The sequence below is a fragment of the Neophocaena asiaeorientalis genome, unplaced genomic scaffold (assembly GCF_003031525.2).
Source record: "Neophocaena asiaeorientalis asiaeorientalis breed wild unplaced genomic scaffold, Neophocaena_asiaeorientalis_V1.1 scaffold217, whole genome shotgun sequence".
In the NCBI taxonomy this organism is placed as follows: domain Eukaryota; kingdom Metazoa; phylum Chordata; class Mammalia; order Artiodactyla; family Phocoenidae; genus Neophocaena; species Neophocaena asiaeorientalis.
In genome coordinates this window covers 7714671-7730153 of record NW_020172293.1, presented here as the reverse complement: position 1 = coordinate 7730153, position 15483 = coordinate 7714671, and the positions used below count along the sequence as shown (strand labels likewise).

Sequence of the window (15483 nt, the reverse complement as noted above, 5' to 3'; positions counted from 1 at the left end):
AAAAAAAAAAAAAAAAAAAAAAAAAAAAAAAAAAAGAATCCTACTTGCTCTGGTTTTTTCCCATAGTGTTTTAGCCTTCTGTCCTTTAATCTTCCTTGTGGCTCCTCTCTGAACTTTTCCGATTGCTCTGAGGCAATCAGTGCTTTACACAGCATTCTTGGAAGGATCTAATCAGCCCCTTAAGGAAATTACATGCCAGAGACAATGGGAGCTCTTGAGTGTTGAGGGTACAGAGCAATGCCCCTGGGTAGTTTACCCCACCCAGCCAGGCTGGTGAGGCTGGAACCAAGGTGCTCACAAGTGTGATCTTCTAAGATGTCTTAAAGGAAGGGAGTTCAAATAGGTACCAGCACTACTATTTTCATTACAGATAGTATTTCATTTAACTTTTACATTATATGTATTGTGTCGTCTCCTTCGTTGTCCATAAGAACCATAAGAAGAAGATCATTACATCTCCTTTTAACAGGTGAAAAAGCTAAGCTCAGGGAGGAAGTATTAAAAATCAGAATGAGATTCCAGGTCTGCCTGACATCAGAGTGCAAGCTTTTGTACTAAATCATGCTGTTTTGCAAAATGCAGTATGCAAGGAAAGACTTTTCTGCCTCACAAACAGCCCACCAGAGTGCTTCTGGGCCCTCAGATTCTCAAAATGGCATATTCATCCCCATAACTTTGCAGAAACCAGCAGCTTCTATTTTCCCTCTCCTTCCCCAGCTGAATACTGCTTGGGAGGGCGGGAGAGGGAGGTGGAAATATAATGAGAGGCAGAAAAAACATTGATATGGTATCAAAGATGTAGGATTATTGTTGAAAATAGATTTTGAGATGCATGAATGGGATTTCTAAGAGACTGGATTGAAAGTAATGATAACTTGTCTATGCTAGGAATCTTCTTGATTCGTATAGGATGCTTTGGCTGCAATTTCTATACTAGTGGAGTCTGCAGGCATGCCATTTTCAGACTGACATTTGTCAGGGGCTCTACACTGTCGCTGTTCACCCATCTGTCAAATCTGTAGATAAATGGTTTCCATCTTGAGTTTATGTAAATTACCTTATGTTAATGTTGTCATTTATTCTTTCTGGGGTTTTCATTATTTTTTTTTCCCTGACTCACTTTCCAATACACCAATCTGCTTTCGATACTAATTCTGTTTTCCACAATGTCAGCAATCCACACAGAGTACCAATAAATGAGTCTCTGTACTGCCTAGGACTGACTATGTATCTCTGACTGACTCAGAATCGCTCCTTAAAGAAGGAAATTCAACATTTTAGAAGACAATTATGGAGTAAGTTGTGAACATACCTCATCATCTATATACCACACAGTATCTTCTCTTTTTTTAAAAAAAGGGTGTAATTATAATCACCAAATATTGTTTAATGTCCATAAGGGTACAATTGGTGCTGTACTAGATTTGCTTCATTCTAAAAGCCAAGGTATTTGGAAGAATAAGTCTTTTCCTAGAATCAACAGAGATTATTCTCCTGAAAAGTGGGATTTATTTTGAAGTAGGTGCTTACTTTCAAAATAGCTTCCAATTTTTTACGGTTTTTAAAGGTTTATGTTTTGGGGGAAAAAAGAACATGAAGAGATCTATTTATATTTTTATAAATGTGTAATTTTAACAAGTTTAAAGTATGAAAATTGCCTTCCTTATTTTTATTTACTCTGATTATGATTAAATTATATTTATTTATTTACTTATTTTTGGCTGCGTTGGGTCTTTGTTGCTGTGCTCCGGCTTTCTCTAACTGCTTCAAGCAGGGGCTACTCTTCGTTGTGGTGCGTGGGCTTCTCACTGTGGTGGCTTCTCTTGTTGCGGAGCTTGGGCTCTAGGGCGCAGGCTCAGTAGCTGTGGCGCACGGGCTTCGTTGCTCTGCGGCATGTGGGATCTTCGTGGACCAGGGCTTGAACCCGTGTCCCCTGCATTGGCAGGTGGTTTCTTAACCAGTGAGCCACCAGGGAAGCCTGATTAAATTAAAATTAAAACTCTTTCTTGTTTCCATCAATTTGAGGAAAACCAATAGAAAAGATTAAGTGCACAAATCTATATAAGACACAAGGTTAGAGTGAGTTGAGAAGGAAATCCAGAAATAGGGAGGGAATTCTATTTGTTGAAATTGTAGAGTATGTTTTAATTTCTTTATAGTTTAAAATGCAGCATTTGTAATACATAATAATTTTAACCCTATAACATAAAAATTTATGAAAACACACAAAAGCAGAGACTAATATTATGAACCATGATACATCTTTCTTCTCTTCAAGTTTTCTTTTCAAGATTTTTTACTTGTAAAAACCAGGTCAGTAGTCCTGTAGAGTATCCCATATTCTGGAGTTTTTTGATGTTTTCTTGTGGTGTCATTTAAATTGTTCCTCTTATCCCCTGTATTTCCTACCAATGTACAGTAAGATCTAAATACCTGATTAGATTCTGCTTTTTTTCTGCACAACTATTCCACAGGTGGTGCTTTGTACTACATAATGTATCACGTTAAGAAGCACCTGTCTGGTTGACAGACTTTTAGTAATGCTAAGATGACCTGAGTTCAGGTGGGAGAAGTCCAATCCTTCTCTTGTGCAGCCCTCTGCCAAACTTTACCTAATAGCTTTTAGAAGAATCAGTTATTGCAACAGAGATTGCCAAATAGTATTTTTTTCACTTTTATCATTACTTCTATAGTTGTTATTGATGGCTGCCGTTCTTCTGTAAAGAAGAGCTTTGCTTAATCAAATACACTAATATAGATACTTTGCAAATCAATTCAAACAAGAAAGGCAGGATAAATGCTTAATTCTTTTGTTCTAGTTACCAGTTTCCAGAGTAAAAAATTAGTACTCTGGCCACCTCCAATGGTGACCAAAGAGGGTTTTCTTTTGTTGTTGTTTTTAAATTTTTGTTCACTTTTTAACCATTTCTGTTTCTTCTTTCTTAAAAATGAACTCATTACAAATGCAACAAAAAAAGAATTAAATACCTAGTAATAAATCTAACTAAGGTGGTAAAAGACCTGTACTCAGAAAACTATAAAACACTGATTAAAGAAATTGAAGACAATACAAACAGATGAAAAGATATACCATGCTCATGGATTGAAATAATTAATATTGTTAACATGACTATACTACCCAAACAGATTCAATGCAATCCCTATGAAAATACCAATGCCATTTTTCATAGGATAAGAAGAAATTTGTACGGAAACACAAAAGACTCTGAATAGCCAAAACAATATTAAGAAAGAAGAACAAAACTGGAGGTATCATGCTCCCTGATTTCAAAGTATATTACAGGGCTACAGTAATCAAAACAGTATGATATGGGCACAGAAACAGACACATAGATCAATGGAACAGAATAGTGAGCCCAGAAATTAACCCACACTTATATGGGTAATCAGTCTATGACAAATGAGGCAAGAATATACAATGGGGGAAATATAGCCTCTTCAATAAATGGTGTTGGGAAAACTGGACACCTACATGCAGAAGTATCAAACTGGACTACTTTCTCACACCATGCACAAAAATAAATTCAAGATAGATTAAAGACTTAAATGTAAGATCTGAAACCATAAAACTTTTAGAGGAAAATACAGGCAGTACGCTCTTTGACATGTCTTAGCACTAATTTTTTGGATATGTCTCTTCAAGCAAGGGAAACAAAAGCAAAAAAAAAAAAGAAATGAGACTACATTAAACTAAAAAAACTTTTGCACAGTGAAGGAAATTATCAACAAAATGAAAAGGCGGTCTACTGAATGGGAGAAGATATTTGCAAGTGATATACCTGATAACGGTTAATATCCAAAATATATTAAGAACTGATACAACTCAACATCAGAAAACCAAAGAACCTGATTTAAAAATGGGTAGAGGACCTGAATAGACATTTTTCCAAAGAAGATAAACAGATGGGAACAGACACATGAAAAGATGCTCGACATCACTAATATAAGGGAAATGCAAATCAAAACCACAATGAGATATCACCTCACACCATCAGAATGGGTGTTATCAAAAAGACAACAAATAACAAGTGTTGGGGAGGATGCAGAGAAAAGGGAACCGTCACACACTGTTGGTGGGAATGTAAATAGATGCAGCCACTGTGGAAAACAGTATGGTGATTCTTCAAAAAATTAAAACTAGAACTACCATATGATCCAACAATTCCACTCCTGGGTATTTATTCAAAGGAAATGAAAACATTAAGATATATGCACCCCTGTGTTCATTGCAGCATTATTTACAATATCCAAGATATGGAAGCAACTTAAGTGACCACCAACAGATGAATAGATAAAGAAGATGTGGTGTATATATGCAATTGAATACTATTCAATCACATAAAAGAATGAAATCTTGCCATTTTTGACAACACGGATGGACCTGGAGGGTATTATGCTAAGTGAAATAAGTCAGACAGAGAAAGACAAATACTGTATGATTTCATTTATATGTGGAATCTACACAAAACAAAACAAAGGAACAAACATAGCAAAACAAAAATGGAGTCATAGATACAGAGAACAAACAAGTGGTTGCGGGGCGGGGGGAGTGGGGGAAGGAGAGACGTAGGGGAGAGAGATTAAGAGGTACAAACTTTCAGTTACAAAATAAATGAAAAACAATAATGAACTCATGAATTTTTATATATTCAATGTGTTTAAATCAATTGCAGCCATTTTTTCTCTTCAGTGCTCAAAATGTCGCATCTCTTTTCAACCCATCTCTGGTTCCTATGTCCTTTGATATGATCCAGTTAATCCTGATAGTTTCCTCGGTTTCAGGCACACATGTACACACACACACACACACACACACACACACTCACAGAGTCTCAGTCCATCTTGTACATTTCCTGTTTCAAGTTTGGAATCAATCATTTTCCAAGCACCTAACAGGTGGGGAATTTCCAGTAGACCACACTTTTGACACTAAGGGTGATCATTGCTTCTAGGCTACCATTTGTTTCTAAGTCTTTTCAGTGTGTGAACTAGGAAATATGCATTTTTCAAAATTGTGTGAAACACAAAACATAAAATTTACCATCTTCACTATTTTCAAGTGTATAGTTCAGTAGTATTAAGTACATTCACATTGTTGTACAACAATCTCCAGAATACTCTTCGTCTTGCAAAACTGAAACTCTACACCCATTTGTTGCTGTTGACAACTCTCCATTCTCCCAACCCCTAATCCCTAGCAACCACATCTTCACTTTCTGTCTCTATGAATTTGACTATTCTAAGTACCTCATATAAGTGGAATCATACAATATTTGTCTTTTTTGACTACCTTATTTCACTTAGCTTGATGTCCTCAGGCTCATCCATGTTGTACCATGTGTCAGAATTCTCTTCCTTTTAAAGACTGAATCATCTCATTGTATGTATGTACTGTGTTTTGTTTATCTGTTCATCCATGGATAGACATTTGGATTGCTTCCACCATTTGACTATTGTGAATAATGCTGCTGTGAACATGGATGTACAAATATCTTCTGGTGACCTCGCTTTCAATTCTCATAGCTATGTACCCAGAAGTAATTGCTGGATCCTGTGGTAATTCTATTTTCATTGTTTTAAAAAAACCACCATAATTTTTCCACAGCAGCTGCACCATTTTACATCCCTGTCAGTAGTCACAAAGCTTCCAGTTTCTCCACATCCTCAGCCTGTACTTTGTATTACTTTTTTCTATAGTAGCCATTCTAATGGGTTTAAAGTGGTATCTCATCGTCGTTTTGATTTGCAATTCCCTAATGATTAGTAATGTTGAGTATCATATGCTTATTGGCCATTTGTACATCTTCTCTGGAGAAATGTCTGTTCAAGTCCTTTGCCCATTTTTTATTGCATTGTTTTTTTGTTGTTGAGTTGAAGTTCTTTATATATGCTGGATATTACCCCCTTATCACATATATGATTTGCAAATATTTTCTCCCATCCCATAGGTTGCCTTTACATTCTGTCCATTGTATCCTTTGATACACAGAAGCTTTTAATATTGATGTAGTCCTATTTGTCTATTTTTACTTTTGTTGCCTGTGTTTTTGTTGTCACATCTAAAAAGTTGTTGCCAAATCCAATGTCATGAATCTTTTCTCCTATGTTTTCTTCTAAGAATTTTATAGTTTTGGGTCTTATGTTTCAGTCTTTGATATATTGTGAGTTAATTTTTTTTTTAACATCTTTATTGGGGTATAATTGCTTTGCAGTGGTGTGTTAGTTTCTGCTTCATAACAAAGTGAATCAGTTATACATATACATATGTTCCCATATGTCTTCCCTCTTGCGTCTCCCTCCCTCCCACTCTCCCTATCCCACCCCTCCAGGCTGTCACAATGCACTGAGCTCATATCCCTGTGCCATGCGGCTGCTTCCCCCTAGCTATCTACCTTACTACGTTTGTTAGTGTGTATATGTCCATGACTCTCTCTCGCCCTGTCAAAGCTCACCCTTCCCCCTCCCCATATCCTCAAGTCCGTTCTCCAGTAGGTCTGCGTCTTTATTCCTGTCTTACCCCTAGGTTCTTCATGACATTTTTTTTTCTTAAATTCCATATATATGTGTTAGCATACGGTAGTGAGTTAATTTTTTAAAAATTTATTTTATTTATTTATTTTTGGCTACATTGGGTCTTTGTTGCTCTGCGTGGCCTTTCTCTAGTTGCGGAGAGCGGGGGCTACTCTTCGTTGCAGTGCGTGGGCTTCTCATTGCGGTGGCTTCTCTTGTTGTGGAGTATGGGCTCTAGGCACGCAGGCTTCAGCAGCCGCGGCTCACAGGCTCTAGAGCGCAGGCTCAGCAGTTGTGGCGCATGGGCTTAGTTGCTCCGTGGCACGTGGGATCCTCCCGGACCAGGGGCTCAAACCCATGTCCTCTGCATTGGCAGGGAGATTCTTAACCACTGGGGCACCAAGGAAGCCCTGTGAGTTAATTTTTTATATGGTAAAATGTAAGGATCCAACTTTTGCATGTGGCTATCCAGTTTTCCCAATACTATTTGTTGGAGAAATTGTTCTTTCCCCATTGAATAGTCTTGGCACCCTTGTTGAAAATCATTTGAGCATATATGTGAAGATTTATGGGCTCTCTATTCTTTTCCATTTGTCTGTATATCCATCTTTATGCCAGTACCACACTGCTTTGATGACTGCAGTTTTCTGATAAGTTTTAAAATCAGGAAGTTATGAGACCTCCAAATTTGTTCTTCTTTTTCAAGACTATTTTGGCTATTCAGGGTCCTTTGAGTTTCAATATGAATTTAGGATAATTATTTCCACAAAAAAAAAGTCATTGGGATTTTGATAGGGGTTGCACTGAATCTACAGATCACTTTGGGTAATATTGATATGTTAACGATATTAAGTCTTACAATCCATGAACATGAGATGTTTCTCCATTTATTTGTTTCTTCTTAATTTCTTTCAGCAACGTTTTATAGTTTTCAGTGTACCTTTGTGGTTAAGGTTACTCCTAAGTATTTTATTCTTTTTGATGCTATTGTAAATTGAATTGATTTCTTAATTTCCTTTTTGAATTGTTCATTATACAAGCACAACAAATTTTTGTGTATTGATTTTATATCCTACAACTTTGCTGAAAAGAACTAACAGTTGTGAGTGTGTGTGTGTGTGTGTGTGTGTGTGTGTGTATAATCTTTAGGGTTGTATACAAATTAGATTGTGTCCTCTAAAAACAGACATAATTTTAGTTTTCCTTTCCAATTTGGATGCTTTTGTTTCTTTTTCTTGCTTAATTGCTGTCTAGGATTTCCAGTACTGTGTTGAATAGAAGTGGTGAAAATGAGCACCCATATCTTGTGATATCTTGTGATCTTAGAGGAAAAACTCTCAGCCTTTCACAATTGAGAATGATGTTAGCTGTGGGATTTTCACATATGGTCTCTATTATCTCGAGGTAGTTTCCTTCTACCCCTAGTTTGTTGAGTGTTTTTACCATGAATTAAATGGAATATTTTTAATAGCAAGATTTAGAATGAAAGCTGCAGTAAGCAGTTGCTTTCAAAAATGTTATTTTAATGTTACTTTGTAATATTCCATGGTATTGAAATAATCATCATACTAGTTGCTAAATAAATAACGAATGATACTGGGACTTCCCTGGTGGCCCAGTGGTTAAGACTCCCTGCTTCCACTGCAGGGGGCGTGGGTTTGATCCCTGGTTTGGGAACTGTGATCCCACATGCTATGCGGCATGGCCAAAAAAAAATGAACAAGTACTTATTCATTCAATGACTATTTCTTTGCTCTCTACTTGTTCCAGGCACTTCTGGGAGCTGGGATAGGCAGACAAATTAGCTGCTCTTCTGGAGTTTGCACTTTAGTGGAAGAAGATAGAAAATTACCAAAGAAAAAATAAGTAGAAAAATATCAGCTAGTGACTGGTGCCATGCAGAGATTTAAACTATGGCAATGTGATGGAGAGGGCCTGGGAGGCTACTTTAGGTTGGGGGTTAGAAAGACCTTCTAAAGATGTGATAGTTAAGCTGAAATCTTATTGACAAGAAGGAAGTAGACATGTGAAGAGCATTTCAGGTAGAGGGAATGACAAGCACAAAAACTCCAAGATAGGAACATGCTTGGTGAAGTCATGGAAATATGGCTAAAGTGTAGTGGGCAAAGGGGAGATGGTTTAAGATGAGGTCAAAGAAGACAGGTGGTGATATTATTTTCAATGAAAGAGAAGCAATATAATCGTATATGTAAAGCACTACGTTAGACATATAAACACATCAGATACAGTCACTGCCCTTAAGAAAGATAGAATCTTATAAGACGTCTAATGAAAAATACGTACCTGGTCAACATTGGAATAATTTGATTCAACGATCTCAGCTATGCCTGTATGCTTGTTCGCATGATATATAACAATGATAATCTTGTGTCATCCTTTCCTTCTTGAGAAAAAAATATAATACCCATATATGTGTATGTATTATATATATATATATTTCAATTAAGAGGTAGACAAAGAGTAACATAGATGGAGATGAAAATGTCCCCTTATTATTATTGGAAATGCTGGTATTGGAGAACATGGGTTATATGTGCAAAGAGATTGACGTTTTATTCCTGACCTTCAGAATTACAGACTTACCTGACTAGTCGCAGTGGAGGTGGAACAGGGCAGACAATATCTCTTGTGTAAAATCACAAAAGAGATCAGAGACGGTAAAGTGCAGTGAATAAACGTCTGGACCCTAGAACCAGACTGCCTGCGTACCAATCTTTGTTCTGTTACTTATTCGTTTTTCAAAGTAACCTCTCATCTCAGTTCTCTTGCCCATAGATGTGGATAATACTAACACCACTTCATATAAAGAATTACGCACAATGTGTTCTTCATCTTGTTCATTATGCACACATAATACTTATTAAATATCTTTCCATAATCAATGCATTCACTTCTAACTCATTCTTTTTTAAAGCTGTTGATTATTTCATTCCGTGGACGTATTAGAATTTATTTAATCAATTTTGCCATTTCCTGAATGTCACACAGTTGGAATTGTACAGGATGCAGGCTTTTCAAAAACTGGCTTCTTTCACTTAGTAACATACATTTACGTTTCCTCCCTGTCTTTTCATGGCTTGACAGCTCCTTTCTTTTTAGCACTGAATAATGTCCCATTGTCTGGAGGTACCGTGGTTTATTTACCCATTCACTTACTGAAGGTCATCTTGGTTGCTTCCAGGTTTTGGCAGTTATGAATAAGTCAGTATAAACATTCGTGTGCAGGTTTTTGTGTGGACAGTTTTTCAGCTCTTTTGGGTAGATACCAAGGAGGGTGATTGCTAGATCATATGGTAGGAGTATGTTTAATTTTGTAAGAAGCTGCCAAACTGCCTTCCAGAGTGGCTGCACCATTCTGCGTTCCCACCAGCAATGAATGAGAGTTCCTGTTGCTCCACATCCTCACCAACATTTGTAGTATCGGTGTTCCAGATTTTGGCCATTCTAGTGTGTGTGTAGTGGTATTTCACTGTTGTTTTAGTTTGAAATTCCCTAATGATGTATGATGTAGAGCATCTCCTCCTGTGCTTACTTGTCTTCTGTGTATCTTCTCTGGTGAAGTGTCTGTTAAGGTGTTTGGCCCATTTTTTAATCAGGTTATTTGTTTTCTGATTATTAAGTTTTAAGAGTTCTCTGTATATTTTGGATAACAGTCCTTTATCAGCTATGTCTTTTACAAATATTTTCTCCCTACTGGTGAAATTTTAATTGATGAGTTTCATTTCTACAGCCAATGTTCTGACTGTAAGAGAAAAACAGTCTAGCTGACATTTTAGGCATGTGGCAGCCATAAGCAGTTATAAATAGGGAATTCTTGTGATCATAGACTGAAAAGCCTATGACATCAGCCAACAACAATGCAGAAATCCTAAAAGAGAAGAGCCACAGGGCTTGTTATTCTTAATACTAAATGGAAAATATTCTTGGGAAGTATAATTAAAATTAATTTAGAATTGTTCTCAATCTAATTAAAAATTTACAACAGTTTTCAATCAGGGTGATTTTTAGATATAATTTGAAGGCATTTAAGTCCTAGTATGTAAAGTTGGAAATTTGAAATAAAATGTTCTGGTTTTCCTTTGAAATTTATTTTACATTGAAAAGTAAACACAAACAGCACACTCTTTAGTCATGTGGTTTGATCACAGAAGATTGTACTTTCTCTGTTCTACCTCCTACAGGTTAAATAACACTGCAGGGAAAATCTTATTATTGCAAAATATTTGGAGGTGTATCTGATGTTTAAAAAAATTGCTTTAGATAAGATTAATTAGTACACAAGTCAAGATTCCAAGCCCACAACAACAAAGAAATGTGTTTAGGCTCCTGGTCTATAAAAGGGACTTTGTTTAAAATAGTGATTTTTTAATGTTTTGGGATTAAGATCCCATGAAAACCAGAATTATCCGCAAAAATGCAGATCTATATGTTTAAGTGAAATTGTGTCTATAGTTTTGGGGGGCCATGGATTCATTGTTTCCCATACCCAGGCACACGGCAAGAACTCTCTCTAAAATGTTATGGGGATTAATTTGGGGGAGGAGGGCTGTATCACTTACCAAACAAACACACCTTTCAGCTAACCTACTTGTCCCACTCCCTGATGAATCTGGCCCCAAATCCAGCTGCTCCTAATTCAAATTGCCAAATTTTCTCAAGATACTCAAAAGTATTTACATGAGGAGAGAAATAATGTTGTTTTAGAGTCTCTAGCCATAAGTTGCTGGTAGCACCATCATTTCCTGTACTGAGTGACCCCAGTTCCTAAAAATACCTCCAGCACTATTCAACTGCTTACATTTGGCATAGTCTTCATTCTTATTTGGGAAGGCACATTCCCTTCTCCAGCTGAAGAAACTCAGTGTCTGAAAAGAGCTGCCTAAAAACACTGTTCCCTCCGGGCTCTTAAAAATGTTCAGCCTCTGAAAGCTGGCAGGGAGTGCTCACACCCAGCGGAGGCAATACTCCATGGACTGAGCAAGAAAAAAATGAGCACACTATATATGGAAAACAGGAAGCTGAACAGTTGAGGCAGCCTTACTCATACGTGGCCCATATTCAGATCCATAACCCAGCAACCGTGAACTGCCTAGAAAAGGAAAAGACTCAGTGGCTAGCCCTAAGCTAGAAGGCAGACTGTTCTGACACTTTTCCAGCTTACTTTTAAATAAGCAAAGGAATAAAGCACTAACTAAAGCCTCAGGATGGGCTAGTCCAGTACACTGCCACATACCGTACATACACAGTTGCTGATGACCTTGTGGCAAACCCATGGTTCCTCTGGCAGTTATAACAGGGTATTGAGCAGTGTTCACTCAGTCAAGCTCCAAGGACAAAAATAAGAAGTTGCAAAATAAATGAACTTCCAGTTTCTTTGCAATATTTGATTATTTGTATGTTATTTGTATATTTGGAGACAGAAAAAGGAGGAAACGGAGGACCGTCTCAACATTCCTTGGTTTTCAAAATGTTAATAATTCCCAGGGCTATTTTTTTTTTTTAAGCCAGGGCACAGAGATTCACACTGTAATAGAGAGAGTTTAGTGTCTTAGGTAAAGGAATGAAGTTATTTATGATTCAGAAGCACATCCACGTACGTATTATAGGGAATTATCGGAGACTTCTATTCCTTCTAACATCATCCGCTCATCTTTTTCTTTTTTTATGTTTAAAGAAGGTGGCAGATGAGAAAAATATATCCAGATCACTCTGTAGAAACATTTCTTAGAAAAGCAGCTGAAGACTTACCTAGCCACTGGCAATCAATCTGCTCCGGAAGCCATCGCACACTTTTACAATGGTATTTAAAACCCAAGTCTGTTGATCAGCCAAGCTACTTTCTAGGGTTTTCTTTCATTAAATTTTCTGGTAGGGCATCTATATCACATAGGAGCTGCCTAATTCATTTCACCTATCCCCACACAATTTTTTTCCTGATGATCAGTGTTGGAATTGGTCTTCACCTGTAAATCTGGGATCTGATTTGCATGGTGTCCCTATGCATCCCCTTTGAATTGTTAAAATTACTTTTTTTTTTCCCTCGTTGTCTGGACACTTATTTATAGGGTGATGATACAATCTATCATCTGTATCAGGATGTACTTTTGAGAATGAAAAGGGGTGCTATTAATAATTATGCTTGGACAACACACAAACTGGGGTTATCTGGACATACTGGGACACAAAGTCATACTTATTTTTTTTTTTAATAAATTTATTTATTTATTAATTTATTATTTTTGGCTGCATTGGGTCTTCGTTGCAGCACAAGGGCTTTCTCTAGTTGTGGCGAGCAGCAGCTACTCTTCGTTGCGGTGTGCAGGCTTCTCATTGTGGTGGCTTCTCTTGTTGCAGAGCACAGGCTCTAGGCACGCAGGCTTCAGTAGTTGCAGCATGGGGGCTCAGTAGTTGCGGCACATGGGCTTAGTTGCTCCGTGGCGTGTGGGATCTTCCTGGACCAGGGCTGGAACCCGTGTCCCCTGCATTGGCAGGTGGATTCTTAACCACTGCACCACCAGGGAAGTCCCCACACTGTTTATTTAAAACTGATCTGATATCGGTTGAGCCATAATGTGCCAGCCAATGGTCAAGACCAAAACATTTTTGTCTTGGGTATACTCCTATTCTCACAATGCAGGTATTCACCCTTTGCTCTAACCCCGTGGAGTCTTGCCCAAGTGATATGATTATTGCAATTGGAAAATCATTTATAAATGAATGTGTACTAAAATATTTGCCTGTAAAATGTTATAGTTTAGAGGCTTTTCCACTTTCAAAAGATTGAAAAGGCTTCAAGTTATCACGGGATGATTTGTGGCTTACTGGAAAGGATAATATTTGACAGGCTGAGTCCCAAAAGTGTTCAAACTGCAAGAGAAAGACAGCATTCCACTCCTGAGTCGACATTGACTCACTCCCACTCCCAATTCTGTATTCCATAATCATGTGATTAAAAACAAGTGGAGTCATATTCATGACATGTTTCTTTAATTTCTTGTTTCCTCAAAGCTCATGACTTCTGTACATAAATTGCTTCTCACACTTTAGTTTAGCCAAATGTTCTGATGTGGTCCCAGGGGAGCAAAAGGACCCATTTATTCATTTGTCAACTATTAGCTGAGCCCCTATTGTGTGACCTGGAACAGTGTTTGACACGGGGATTAAAAAGATGACTACACTGCCTTTGAAATAATTTAGTGTTGTGCAAATGTGAACCTCTCAATATTCTTGTGGCAAATCACATAAGGATGAAAGTTCTGGGAAATGTAGTGCAAATCAAGCATGGATAAATTACGCTTTACCTTTGGAACTGTAATCTATGCTGAGACCAGGCCAGTTCTGATCAATTTTGGAGTGGTATAACCAGTATCTTTAAATTCAAGGATGTTGAGGTCCACTGGATTATTAATATAGAAACATTATTTTTAAATTTTTTTTAAGTACAGTTGATTTACAATGTTGTGTTAGTTTCAGGTGTCCAGAAAAGTGATTCGGTTATATATATAATATTTATGATATGTATTATATACATATTTTCAGATTTTCCATTATACGTTCTTATAAGTTATGGAATATAGTTCCCTGTGCTGTATACAGTAGGTCCTTGTTGTTTATCTGTTTTATATATAGTAGTGTGTATATGTTCATCCCAAACTCCTAATTTATCCTACCCCCCCCCTTCCCCTTTGGTAACCATGGGATTGTTTTCTATGTCTGTGAGTCTGTTTCTGCTTTGTAAGTAAGTTCATCTGTATCCTTTTTTAGATTCCACAAATAAGGAAACATCATTTAGTCTCTTAGGTTTGGTCATCCATTAAGTGGGAAAAATCATTCTCATTTCTTTAGAGGTTTCCAGAGGTTATCTAACAAACAGATTCGATTTTGCTGGCGAGCAACGGGCAAAATTTCCATAGATGGGATTGTTTTGTTTTCTCTTATTTAAGATTGGCAGCCAAATGGGCATCGCGGCTTCTAATCTCCCCCAAATGAAACACCAGTTTCACAAATCAAATAATTCGAGTTCTGTGCCCAACAGGGTGCTACAGCTCACCACGTGGCAACACACATTTTCTGCTAACAGAATGGCAGCCTGCCAGCAGCATATTCTGAGTTACCGGGTTTCAGTATGATGCCGGTTGGCACAAGTTTCAATCCTCTTTATCAAAATGCGCCCAGCCATGCTCATAATGAAATGTTTCACTTCTCTTAAATGTCCCTTCTCCAGCCCCCTGTCCACCTACTCAAAAAAGTGAGGATGAACAGAAACTGTATCAAGGATGAAACTTTTCCTTCTCATCCCTGTGCCCCAGATTAGCCTAACAAAAGCTGCTCCCCAACTCACCAGTTTTTCTCTAAAACTTTCCTCATCTCCATCTTTCCTGGCACCCATTTCCTCCCTGAGTCTTCCCCTTTCTCAAAGACATAAGTCAAGCAAATCCTCACGCCAGAAAAATACCGGCTTTAGCCACTTCCCTTCCAAAAGGGAAACGTTTTTGGTCCCACGAAGCCTTGCAAGGTGAGTGACTAAGTGTCTCGATTTGTCGGGCACTGAGGCGGCTCCCGGGAGGCAGGGCTTCCAGGGTTCAAAACCGGGCAGTCCTGGGCCAGCCGGACGGACCGCGGGCCGGACAGACGTGGGGCTTTGAGGAAGCAGCGCCTAAGACAGGCCGAGAAGGAGGCTCCGGAATTCCCTCACGGGAGGATATTACGGTGCGCAGGGCCGCGCAAACCCTCCCTCTCCCGGCAGCAAAGGAAACTGAGGCACCGCGAAGGCCGCCGCGGAGTCTGTCGCCCGACCCTGCCGCTCCTTTGTCCCGGGGGCCCCCTTCTCTCCCCCGGTCCCGCACCGCCCCTGCCCGATTCCTCCCCCTCCCCCAGCAGGCGCGGCTGACGCGGCCCGAGAGGAATGCGCTTCCGGAGGGAGTGGGGGGC

General features: G+C 38.4%; 1 protein-coding gene across 3 annotated transcripts in view; it reads left to right on the top strand.

The window, feature by feature from the left end:
* Nucleotides 1-15483, top strand: part of ITGB1 (integrin subunit beta 1) — an 82031-nt gene that overhangs the window by 21775 nt on the left and 44773 nt on the right. The window contains exon 1 of one of the 3 annotated variants that reach the window (XM_024765417.1): nucleotides 15244-15261. The exons of the other annotated variants lie outside the window; for them this stretch is intronic. The gene's annotated coding sequence lies outside the window, so the exon portion shown is untranslated. Of the gene's footprint in view, nucleotides 1-15243; nucleotides 15262-15483 lie in introns of those variants that run through there. 3 annotated transcript variants of the gene reach the window in all.